The following is a 13,145-nucleotide window of genomic DNA, read 5'->3' on the forward strand; positions in this document are numbered from 1 at the left end:
ACTTTTTTTTTAATTCATGATTAAACATAAAACAATTCTTTTTAAAAAAGGAGGCGCAAGAAGAAAAATTAAGGGTCTAGTCAGCTGACCGATTTCACTCGCTCTTTTTCCAAACTTTATCAAGGGATTTAAAAAGGAAACATAAAACAATATGGACATTATTAAAATAAAGTTACGTTGCATTCTGTTCGTGAATGAAAGGGAAGCGAATAAAATAAAGCAGCGTTATAATAGTTTTCGAAGATTCTAGATGTTTATCACGCTCAAGCCAAAAGACATTCCATCTTTTTACAGAGAGAAGGCTTCTTCAACCGAACGATCTTTAAAAGAAATGTTGCGTGAGCACGATCCAGTAGATATCTCACTGCTGATGCAATTCTCTATCTATATAAAAGCCAGGTACGTCCAAGGATGGAATACTGTTGCCACATCTGGGCAGGAGCTACTAGAAAAGATTTGTCCTGCCTTGATAGAGGTCAAAATAGACTTCGTAGCCTCTTAAGAGATGTCATTTTCTCTTAGCTGCAACCTCTATCTCACAGAAGAGATGTTGCGAGTTTGTCTCTGCTTTATTGTTAGTTTCATGGAAAGTGTTCCACTGAGCTTCAATCCACGGTACCCCCATCGCCAAACTTTCACAAGAAACACTCGTCTAACTGAAAACACTATCAAAAATTCCCCCCACTCTTTATCTGTGCCTAAACCTAAACGTAGATTCCATGAACAAAGTTTTTTTCTTAGAACTGCACGCCTGTGGAATTGTCTTCTTGCTTTCCAGCTGACTACAATATGGTTGTCTTCAAGTCCAACGTAAACAAGTCTTGATGAGCCGTTCAACTTAACAAATTTACCGAATTTCCATTACTAACGATTACTATATTGTCCAATTGACTACTGTACACTCTTAACCGTTATCCTCGAGTGGTCTCTGGGCCTTGATAAGTGGTTATGCATATATGTAAAAAAAAACGACTCAGAATTGAAAATGAGTTCGTGCTGAAGTTCGCTGCATGACAGATTTTTAATGCGATGATCAGTGATTGAACACTCGTATAAGTTGGGAAATACGTCCGTTGCTCGGTATGTCGCATTTCTGATTTTGCTAGATACAGCAGAAAAACACACACTACAATACTTTTTCTTCTTCTTAATGGAGCATTAAAAAACAGTAATAGTCTAGTTTAGAATTGAAACGGACAAATCTCCATAAATACTAGATAAGAAGATTAGTATTTGAAGTAGAAATAGAGTTACGTCTTCAGACAGACAGACACAAAATCTCCATTAGTAATAGATGCGTCTGGTTACTCTGCTATTTTGAACGAAAGCAGGACAGAGCAAACTTCAGCGTGACGAACACTTCATCAGACCTTACAAAGGTGCGTAGGCGTATTTAAGAAAAATTTCCTTCCGTTCCACTGATATAGAGCGGCATTCTCACAAGTCTGCACGAGATGACAACAATGTTACCGGAAACACAGCCATGTTGACACAGAGCGAAAAAACTTGACCGATTTCTTCGAATATATATATATATATATATATATATATATATATATATATATACCAGCAGAGCGCCCGGCATTGCCCGGTCGAAAAATACGCTTAAATATTTTATGTTGATTCATGAAGATTTCGTATATATCATTGTATTATATTTGGCACAATATATAGTAATCATTTAAAAAAAAAATAAAATAAAAAATAATGACTACCGAGAATCGACACCAAAACGATTTACTTTTTGCTTTGACATTAATGTCTGAGCTATGAAGACATGTATGTTACAAAGACGTAAAATTAAAACAGGAAAAATAGCTATTACGTTACGAATGCATATTCGTAATGCCTTCGTTCGACCTTCATCAGGCACATTTCATTTTTTTTTTAATTTTCACACTTTTGCACCGATTTTCTGCAACTAAAATCAAAATATAAAGTTTCACGTGGGTTCGAATACCCTATGTATTAAGTTTTATGTCTGTAGACCAAAAACTGACAGAGGAGTTTGGTACGCAATTTTTTTTAAACAAATACATATGCGCATACAGAAATATATATATACAGGGTGACCCTCCCCCCCTCAAAAAAAAAACGAGCCCCAACTCTAATTAGGCCCCGTTTCTTAGTGTTTTGTCCGAATGAAATGAAACTTTGGTCATAACTAGTTTATTATATTCAAAACATCACATCAAAACACTAGGGTCTTTGGCCTTTTTTTCTCTGTTCTACAGCATATGTTCTAGATGGCCTCCATTTAGCTTTTGTTTTTTGGGGGGTCACACTGTATATATATATATATATATATATATATATATATATATATATATATATATATATATATATATATATGAAGATGTTTATCTTTATTATAACCCTTTTACACAAATATTACACAAGTATAAATCATGTAGAATATCTGCATGAATATAATTACACGTAATGGTATACTAAAGATGATCATACCCTAAAAAAACGGAAAAAAAACTAATAGGAATTAATTAAAACGAATGTTTCAAAGAATATAAATACATTACTCAAACCACAACTGTCCTAAGTCGGCACTGCTTGATCCCAGTGGCAAGGAGAAGTCCAGTGCCGATTCAGGAGAGGTGTAGTTTGAGATTGCGCAATCCTTGCCTTACAATTTCACGTGCAGCTATCCCTACTGGGGATATCCATTGTCTTTCGATTTTAACAGAGAGTTTCCTATATATGTAATATGGCTATTATTTCGTCTACAGACGTTAGCCATCGCAATGCTTCCCACCAACCTAGTTTTTAGGTTAATCATCAGAGCCACCCAAACCACGTCCGTGGGCCTGAATATGACTTTTCAGGCCAACATTTGACTTGCACAGTCTGCCACCCATATCGCGCCTCCGTTTTTTTTTTGTCTTCCTCTGCTCATGTCATGCATTTTTTGTTTTTGTTTTGTTTTGTTTTGTTTTGTTTTTCTTTTGTTAATTTAAGCCGATTTTGAGATGAACACGCGATTACAATCCTCACATTTCTAACTGTTCAATTCCAAGGCCAAAACCGACACATTGCCTTTCCGAATGCTTCTTTTGAATTCAGCATGATCGATTCATTCCCTCGCAAAAATTTCAGATTCCCCTCTAACTAGCTTCCTCCATTCGGGACGGCATTTTGCTATGATATCCTAGTTCTGAACAGGAATTTTGAAAGCTTTAAGATCGTCTTTTATGCAATCTTTGAAGCGCTTCTTTGGTCGATGTTGAGGGCGTTTTCCAGTTTTAAGCTCGCCATAAAACAGCTGCTTAAGCAATCTCACATCCTCCATGACCTACCCAGCGCAACCGGTCCCTCATCACCATTGCTTCGATAATCTAACACACAGCCTTCCCGAAAATATCTGTGTCAGGTGTCAGTGACTACCATTGCACATTTAGAATTCGCCTGAGGCATTGCTGATAGAATCTCTTAAGTTGCTTTAAGTGCCAACGTTGTGTTGTCTAACATTCAGATGAGTAAAATACACAGGTCCAGTAAGCACTGACCTTGGTTTTTACGCCACGATCACACCACATCCACTTTTCTAGTGTTCCAAATGCCGTGCCGGCCTTCTGGATGCGGAGACATTACCCGATTTCAGAGAGCCATCTCTGGGGGCTATGCTATCTAAGTACACAAATGTGTACACAACATCCAGCCTACTTTCCCCCACATAGATATTTGGTTCAATGTATGGACAACAAGGTGCAGGGGGAACACCACTTTTGTCTTCTTAATGCTGATAGGCACATGCTAGTGAAAAAACCATTCATTATATGTTGCATATCGCACTCCGAATGAGACACAAGATCAGCATCATTAGCATAGAGTAGTTCCCTAATTAGATCTTCCAATGTTTGTCACTGGCATTAAATCTTCGTAGATAAAAGACTTTGCCAGAAGCCCTAAAGTGGAGAAGGACACCTTTATCGCAATCCTTAAATGCGTATGTAAGAAGCACTGCGCAGTAAATTGAGATTAAATTTAGAGCCGGAATATCCCCCTGTTTCACACCGTTGTCAACGGCAAACTCCCCGCATAATTGCTCTTAGACTGCAACTCGAGCCTTCACATTTCTATGGAATTCTGACAAAGATAGGAGGACATCCAATCTTCCCAAGAATTACATACATGTATACATATATATATATACACACACATATATATACACATATATTTATACATATATATATATACATGTATGTACATATATATACATATATATATACATACATATATACATACATATATATATATACATGCATATATATAGCTATATATACATATATATACATATACATACATATACATATATATAAATATATATATATACATATATATATATATATATATATATATATATATATATATAGTAGCGTTCGTGTGTGTGTGTATGTCTGTGTGAACAACTCTCCTACAGCCCAAACCACCGGTCCAATCATGACCAAATTTGGCATGATGATAGTTCCCCATCTTGAGATAATGCGCACCATTTTCTAAGATAAAGGTCAAAGGTTAAGGCTATAGCCTTTGTATATAAACTCTCCTACTGCACACACCACTGGATCCATGATTGTCTCCGATCTAAGTATGGTGCACGCGATTTTTCAAAATCAAGTTGAAAGATTAAGGCCATATTTGGTGCGGCACCATCCCCACCAAATTGGTGTTAGTCAGCATAAACACATAAAGCAATATTTGCTCTTAAAACACCCACTTTCTGCAAGTTGCTCACATTAAACGGGTACCCGAGCATATAGCAATGTCCCCTGCAAAGTGCGGGTATATATATAAGAGGGAATAACAAAAATACTATCGATATCAACCACCAGCGAAAAGAATAAGGAAACGTGTAGAAGAATGGTCTCATGACAATATGACAAGTACTACACTGAATCACTCCCCTGAGTAGGAGGAGGTAATATTTGTCTTGAGAGTTTCATTAAAACAGAACACATTCCCCGCCTAAAAACTGAGGAGTTAATGCGTAGGAAGATTATATCATAGAAACGGAACAAATAGTACACTAGCCTACCAAAGGAAAAGGAAGTTATTCCTGGTATGATAATATCATGAAAAAACAAAACAAAAAAACTAACTAAATAATTAAAAAGCATCGATATTGAGCACTTCCTGCGCGAGATGACGGCACTCTTACCGGAAGCGCGGCCATGTTGACACGAAAAGCAGAAATTGACCCATTTGTTCGAATATATTTATTTATTCCCTACAGAGAAAAATATAAATAAACGTTAAAACAAACAAATAAATACCAACAACAATAACAAATCATTCTTAATCTCTGCTGTTTCTTAAATTCGTATTTCTTTTCAGTCTTTTCTCACCAAATTTAAGTCAAGTTGTTTTTGTTTGTTTTTGTGTTTGTGATTTCTTTTCAGTGTAAAGTTTATTTAAGCCGCCAGGCAAAATTAACACGGTTCCCACACCGTTCGTTTTCCCATGGACACCTTTCTTGCGATCTCTTTCAACTGACCTTCATCAGTATGCACATGTCAATGTAACTTTTTAAGAAACTTTTTTTATTAATTTATATTTCTTTGAAATTGATGTATTTTTATACCCTCTCTCTCTCTCTCTCTCTCTTCTCTACCCTCTCTCTCGTACTGTCCGTCTCTCTCTCTTTTTCTCTCTCTCTTTCTCTTTCTCTCTTCGTCTTAATTGTCTTTCTTTTCCCATCACGCACTCTTCGTCTCGTTATCTTTGCCATCTCTCTGCTTTCCCTTTTTCCATCTTTCTCTCTTTTCCTCTCTCTCTTAAATCCCTGTCTCTCTCTCTCTCTTCCTCTTTCTTTCTCTCTGTATGTCTGTCTGTCTGTCGTTCTCTATTATCCATCTCTTTCCGTTTCTCACCATTTGTCTCTTTATCTCGCTCCGCCACTTTATCTCTTTTACTTTTCCTCTCTGTACCCCTCTCTTCCCCCCCATCCCCTCTATTTCTCTTTTGTTTTTGTTGTTTCTCTCCCAGCCTCTCATTCTTCCGCTGTTTATCTGTCTGCCTGCGTCCTCTCTTCCTCTTCTTTTTTCTCTCTTCGCCTCTCTCTTTTTCTGTTTCTATCGTCTCTTTCCCTCTCTCTTTTTATTACTCTCTTTCTCTCTTCCTCCGCCTATAACTCTTTATCTATTTATCTATCGCTCCCTTCGTTTCTGTTTCCCTCCCCCTCTCTCTCTCTCTGTTTCTTCGCCCCCCCCCTCTCTCCCTGTTCTCGCTCTCTCCCTGTTTCTTCGATCTCTCTCTCTTTCTCTCTCTCTCCCGCTTCTCCTGCTTTATCATTCTCTCTCCGTCTCTCCATCTTTGAATCTCTCTGTTTCTCTTCCTCTCCATGTCCGCTTATCTCTTTTCCTCGGTGTACACCGGCAAAGCTTGACAAGAATTGTACTAAACAGAAAGCGGAAGTCAAAATGTAAGTTTATTCAATATAACTGAGTACTTTAAAAGAAAAAAAACGCAGAACGCAAGATACAAACTGACACTTCTGTGACAGCTACTGAATGGTGTACTAGCATTTATCGATGATGTGAAGTGAGTTTAATGAATCGTGGAATGGTTTAGAACAATACTTTTTGTGACATAGGATTTATAGACAATTAGGTTGTAATGAACAGGGAAGTAGTTCAGCGGCAATGTGTTCCAAATGCGAGAAATTATTGCAACAAATCTCTGCCCATGGAAATTCTGCCTGACGCTAAACATACTGAGAGGGAAAGGAATGTATTTTTCTGTTATACTAACAGGAACAATTCCTACTTGACTGTCTTGCGCGGAAGAATTAAAGATTGAAGCTCAATCCAGTCCCTTCCATAGAAATAATGATGAGAAAATGATTATAGTGGACGGATTTCGGGTATTAGCAGACAAAACAAGGAAACATACTTACACAACAAATAAATGTTTCCAAACAAGGAAAACATATAAATGTTACCAAAGGCAAAATAAATTACTCTTCTACCTAACTGAGTTCTTTTTTGTATTTTAACTTATTTTAAAACTTCGAAAAAAAAAGTAGTGTGCGGCCTGTTGAGGTGAACGAAAAGATGGAGGTTTCCTTAAAGTCATTCGGACCTTTGATAATCGCTCAAATATCGAAAATGAAACAGAATACTGATAGAACATGTCATTGTCGCACGAATGGTAACATTTATTAGATGGATTTCGCTTTTGAACACCACTTTTTTTCTAACACAACAGACCTCACACTACTTTTGTTTCGCAGTAAATAAACACTTTAAAATAAGTTAAAACATAAAAACCTATCCAGATAGGTAGGAGAGTAATTTATATAGCATTAGGTAACATTCGTTTGTTGAACTAGACTGTTTAGCTCGTTAATAACGGGCAAAAATTACCACCCATTGACGTAGAATGAGTGCTTGGGAACTAATCCTTATTAATCTCTGCTAATTTCTAATTGTGCATCGATCAACTACCATGATACTTAGTCCGCTCCAATTTATAATAACAAAAATCGATACACAATTTCAGTCAGATCCGCTCAATTGTTTCCGTGAACATTTAAAAAGTAAAATCGGCGTTTTGGTGACTATTAATTCCTAACTGTGCATAAAACAGATACCGTACTACTTAGTTAGCTGTACCTTATCATAAAAAAGATCGATAAAAAATTTCAGCCAGATTTGCCCAATCGTTTTCGAGAAAATGTAGAACGTACAGACAGACAGACAGACAGACAGACAGACAGACAAAGTGAGATTACAAATGGAAAGGGGGATTAAAATGTTCGCCGTTTCGCGGGCCTTTTCAAGTGACTAGCTAAAAATAGTCTATCATAAAATATTTATTTTCATTGTTTTTATTATTATTATTATTATTATTATTATTATTATTATTATTATTATTTTATTTTACTATTATAAACAAAATTACTTGTATTTCTCCCGTCATCGAGACAGCACAGATACTCCACGTTACTCCTAGCAAGATGGAAAAAGGAAAAAGATGATAGCAACTTCGCTTTTTTTTCTTCTTTTTAAATTACGGAAACACGGCCATATTGACATGAAGCGTACAAACTTGACCTACATTTTTCAAATTTATTTTCGACCAACAAAATAAACAAACAAATAAGCCCCCCCCCCCAAAAAAAAAGGAAAAGAAGAAAAAAAAAGATAATCTTTTCCTTTTCTCAGGCTTTTCCCACCGATTTTTAGAGGAGGCTTTTACTTTTAAATATTTTTGTTTTTCTTTTCATTTTAAAGTTTATTTAAGCCGCCGGGCAAATTTAACATGGTTCCCAGATCGTTCGCTTTCCCATCAACACCTTTCTTGGGATCGCTTTTAATTGACCTTCATCGGTATACACGTGTTGATTTCTAGAATTTCATTTCTTTTTATTCCTTTTCTTTCTATACTCTTTTTCACCCCAAAACGAATCAAATAATTAGTCGATTTTCATTTATAAATCTACTAGCAGGCCGCTCGCCGTTGCCCGGGCGTAAAATACGATTTAATATGATTTAAAAAAAAATGAATGCAGATTTTGTATTTATTATTATAGAGCAATTTCCCCGTAAATTATTATATTGGACCCAATTTATATAGTAATGATTCCCAAGGTGAATGTATCTCTCTCTCTCTCTCTCTCTCTCTCTCTCTCTCTCTCTCTATATATATATATATATATATATATATATATATATATATATATATATATATATATATGACTTCGGCACCATTGGAATCGAAACCGAAACAGTCAGCCTTAGTCGTTACCGTCTGAGCTATCTCAAATTAAAAAAAGCTAAAATTAAAGGGACTTCAAGATAAACATATATGTTGGCATCCTCTGAAGTCGATTCACTATCGCCTAAAATTAACTGTTTTTTGTCCATTTTAATGCCTATGCAACTATTTTTACAGGCTAAGAAACAAATCGAAAGTGATCGACATTCTAAGTCACCCTATATATCAAATTTCAAGTTTGTAGACTTAACATTCTGAGATGAGTTAAATTGAGACTTTTTGCACACATAGCGACACAGTCACTTTATATATATATATATATATATATATATATATATATATATATATATATATATATATATATATAACTCTACAGAAAGTCAGGAAAACATTGGTATCGTCGGTTTCAAGCCTAACATAATTAATAGTAAATAATGTTAGGCTCTCATCAGCCATATTTTTTACTTTTATCTAACCGAAGAAAAACAAGGACCGTATATATTATCTCCAATAATGTTCATTTTTATTTAATTATAGCTTATCCGTCTTTATTTCTATTTTATTCAATTGTTCGATTATTTATTTGATTTATATATTTTATTAATTATCTGTTTAATTTATTTTGTACTATTTTGTTCCTAATTTACATGAGTTCCGGTCTCGATTGTTTATTTCTGACATGTCCAAGGGAAGTAATTCATGCATCGTTTTAATTCTTTAATCTTTTGATTCATTTTTATATTAATTGAAAGTTACTCATGAATTATTAATTAATATACGCATTTAATTTTAATTATTTAGATGTTAACGGATAAGTATTCCATATGCCATTATTTTATTTTTTATGTTTGTTTACTATATATCTGGATATATTTATATAATATTATTTTCCAAATTTTCATTTTCCTTTGTTCTCTGGCCATTTTTTATCTTACTATGTTTTGTGAAATATTTACTCTTGGCTTCAAAAGTGGTGCAAGGATTTTTTACCCTTCTCTCACCGCACTCGCTCCTTCCCCGGCTTGAACCCGTTGGACTACTTGGTTTGGTTATACATCGAGAACATCACCAACAGGACCTCCCACATCACCAAAGCCAACTCTCAAATTTAAAGAAGACATCATAATGGTTTGGGGCTGCAAGGCTTCTTCGGGTACTGGAATGTTGTACACATGTGAGTTCAGAATGAACTGAAAAATTTATTCTAACATGCTAGACCATGTTTACCAAACCTCTTCGATTGAAATATTTAATCATAACATTCAAAGTGATGTAATCTTCAAGCAAGACAATGCTCCATACCATACGTCAAAATTTTGATTGGTTGAGAAAAACAGGGATTACAGTGATGAAGTGCCCCATTCCCCTCAATCCCCAAACCCATTGAAACTTTATGATCGCATAATTGGAAATAAGTGAGAATACATAAATGTTAATAATAAAAAAAAAAAAAATTAGACCAAACTTCATGAACAGTGTCAGAAAATAGATCCTACCACCTGCAACAATTTCGCCAATAATATGCAAAAACGATTAAAAGCTGTTATAGAGGCAACAGAAGGACATGTCAAATATTGATTGTTGTTGAAATAGATTTTTTTTAATGTGTATTCCACTATTCTGGACTTTTAAATATATAGTTCAATCATAATTTCGATTTTTCATTCATGCTGTATAATTTTGGCCAAGGCTGTATAGATTAGGTTGATGCAAAAATAATATCGTTTTCTTACATGTTACTTTTATATACAATTTCTGAATTAATTCATTGTTTAATATATATATATATATATATATATATATATATATATATATATATATATAACTACTTCATTTACTCACATAAATTTAATATACGAAAGTATAGATTTATGCGTAAACTTTAAGTATTTACTTCAAAAGTGCTCAATACGTAGGTAGAGCTAGTTAGTAATTTATAAAATATATATGGCGACTAAGCTACACTGAATATTCTGCGTTTCATCCACTGTAGGATTCCTCAGGCTTATGCGCGAATTTTGTGGTTGCTTCTTGTTTTTATATATGTTGAGGATTTCTGGTTAGCCAATCAGCTTTCTAGTATCCACCGCGCCCCCTCCTATCAGCCAATGGGCATGCGTTTTATCGAACAAAGGATCTGTTTTAGAACTAGGTTAGTGGTTTAAGGTAGATCTTTTCCCTCTTTTTTTATATATGAATATACCTATGTGTACACACACACATGCGCACACATATACATATATATATATATATATACATATATGTGTGATCGTTTATGTATATTCATGTTTATTTAATTTATTTATTTGTTTGTTTTCTATTGTTATTGTTAGTTTTAAAGCTATTTTGTATCGCTATCCTAGGGTGAGTTTTATTTTGTGAACACAGTTGTTTGCTATTTCTCGTCTACAGTTTAATAGATTTTGAGGTTCTTTAAAGTACAGGATAGCAAATTTTTCATGGAGGCATAATTTACATGGGTCGTCTAAGTGTCTGCACGTGGTAGCTTGTTTCATTATTTTCCATTCGACTACCGGCGAATGTCCGCTTTCTTTGAGTTCACAGTATATATTCGCTAGTGTTGTTTTTATATGGTGTTCTTTTTATTTTTGAAGGTACTTTTATGGTCATAGTATCGGGTTTTAAAATCTAAGGAAGTCATGCCTATGTAATATTTCTTGTTATTCGGGTTTTCTTTCGCAAATATTGTTGCTTGATAAACTACACTTTTTGTTAGGCATTTGTTTTGGACTGGGCAAATTGTGCGGTGTCTACAATTGCATTTATCTTGTTCGTTATTATTATTATTATTTATGGTATGGTTGTTCTTGTCTATATATATATATATATATATATATATATCCATGTTATTGTGTCATTTGGAAGCGCGTTTTTCGCTCTATCGAATCGTGTTATTCGTTACTGTTCTCAATATATTCATTCATTTTTGGCTTTTCGACAGAATGGACAAAATTCAAATTCGCAGTTCAGTTAGGCCGGAAAGCTGCCGAGACAGCTCGTGATATCAATGATGCATTTTGGCCAGGAACTATTAACGAACGTGTGGCAAAACGGTGGTTCAAGAAATTCCTCAATGGTGACGAGAGCCCCGAAGATTGAGATGATCGCGGCCGACTGTCTGCGGTTGATAACGAACATTTAAAAACTTTAATTAAAGCCGATCCTCACAAAACCATATACGAATTTTCTGCTGAACTTGAGGTCGACCACTCAACAGTCGTTAGTAATTTAAAGCAAATTGGGATGTTGAAAATGTTAGATAAATGGGTGCCGCATGAACTGAACGATAATCAATAAAATCATCGTTTTAAGGTGTCTTCTACACTCATTCTGCGACACAAAAAAACGACCCATTTCTCGAGTGGATTGTGGCGTGTGATGAGAAAAGGATCCTCCAAAACCGGCGATGTTCGGCACAGTAGTTGGATATCGGAGGAGCTCCACAACAGTTCCCGAAGCCGAAATTGTACAAAAAGGCTATGATTACTATTCTATGATCTGCGGTCCGTTTCATCTATCATAGCTTCTTGAATCCGGGCGAAACGATTACGGCGAAATACTGACGACAAATTTACAAAATGCACCAGAAGCACCAACGTATGTGCTCGAGATTGGTCAATATGAAGGGACCAATACTCCTCCATGACAATTCTCGCCCGCATGTTGCTCAACTAACCCTGCAGAACCTGAACGAATTGGGCTACGAGATCCTGCCCCATCCACCATATTCATCGGGCTTCTCGCACACCGATTATCACTTTTTCAAGCATCTTGACAACTTCTTACGTAAAAAATTCTTCAAAGGCCGAGATGATGCCGAACCAGCCTTCAGTGATTTCACAGCTTTCAGAACTCCGGATGTCTATACTTATAGGATAAATAAACTTGTTTCTCGTTGGAAAAAGATCTGTTGATCCTAATGGCCCTTATTTCCATTTATAAAGTCTATGATGAAAAGAGTTATTAGTTTCTGAAGTTGATCGTAAAAAAACATTATTTTTGCACCAACCTAATACACACACGTACATACATACATATATATATATATATATATATATATATATATATATATATATATATATATATATATATAATATACACACACACACACACACACACATATATATATATATATATATATATATATATATATATATATATATATATATATAATAAGAACAGAGTTGTAAAGCAGAATTTTACAAACAGTTTTAATTATTCGACAGAATACTCCAAAGCTGGGTTCTCCTTAATCCGCAGAATTTCAAAGAATGCTATTTCTTCTCATTAGAGGAAAAAAATGTTAGCGAAATAATCAGAAAGTCATGTTAAAAATTTTAACATTTCTATGTATTTGCTGGTAGCTTCATAGTCTAAAACTTGAAGTATAA

General features: G+C 34.9%; 1 pseudogene; it reads left to right on the forward strand.

Annotated features, from left to right (window-relative positions):
• Positions 1–250: 250 nt before the first annotated feature.
• On the forward strand, positions 251–12,696 carry LOC145286520 (histone-lysine N-methyltransferase SETMAR pseudogene; annotated as a pseudogene).
• The last annotated feature ends 449 nt before the right edge of the window (positions 12,697–13,145 follow it).

This window comes from Euprymna scolopes, chromosome 10 (assembly GCF_053919585.1).
Source record: "Euprymna scolopes isolate OS-2025 chromosome 10, ASM5391958v1, whole genome shotgun sequence".
Lineage (NCBI taxonomy): Eukaryota > Metazoa > Mollusca > Cephalopoda > Sepiida > Sepiolidae > Euprymna > Euprymna scolopes.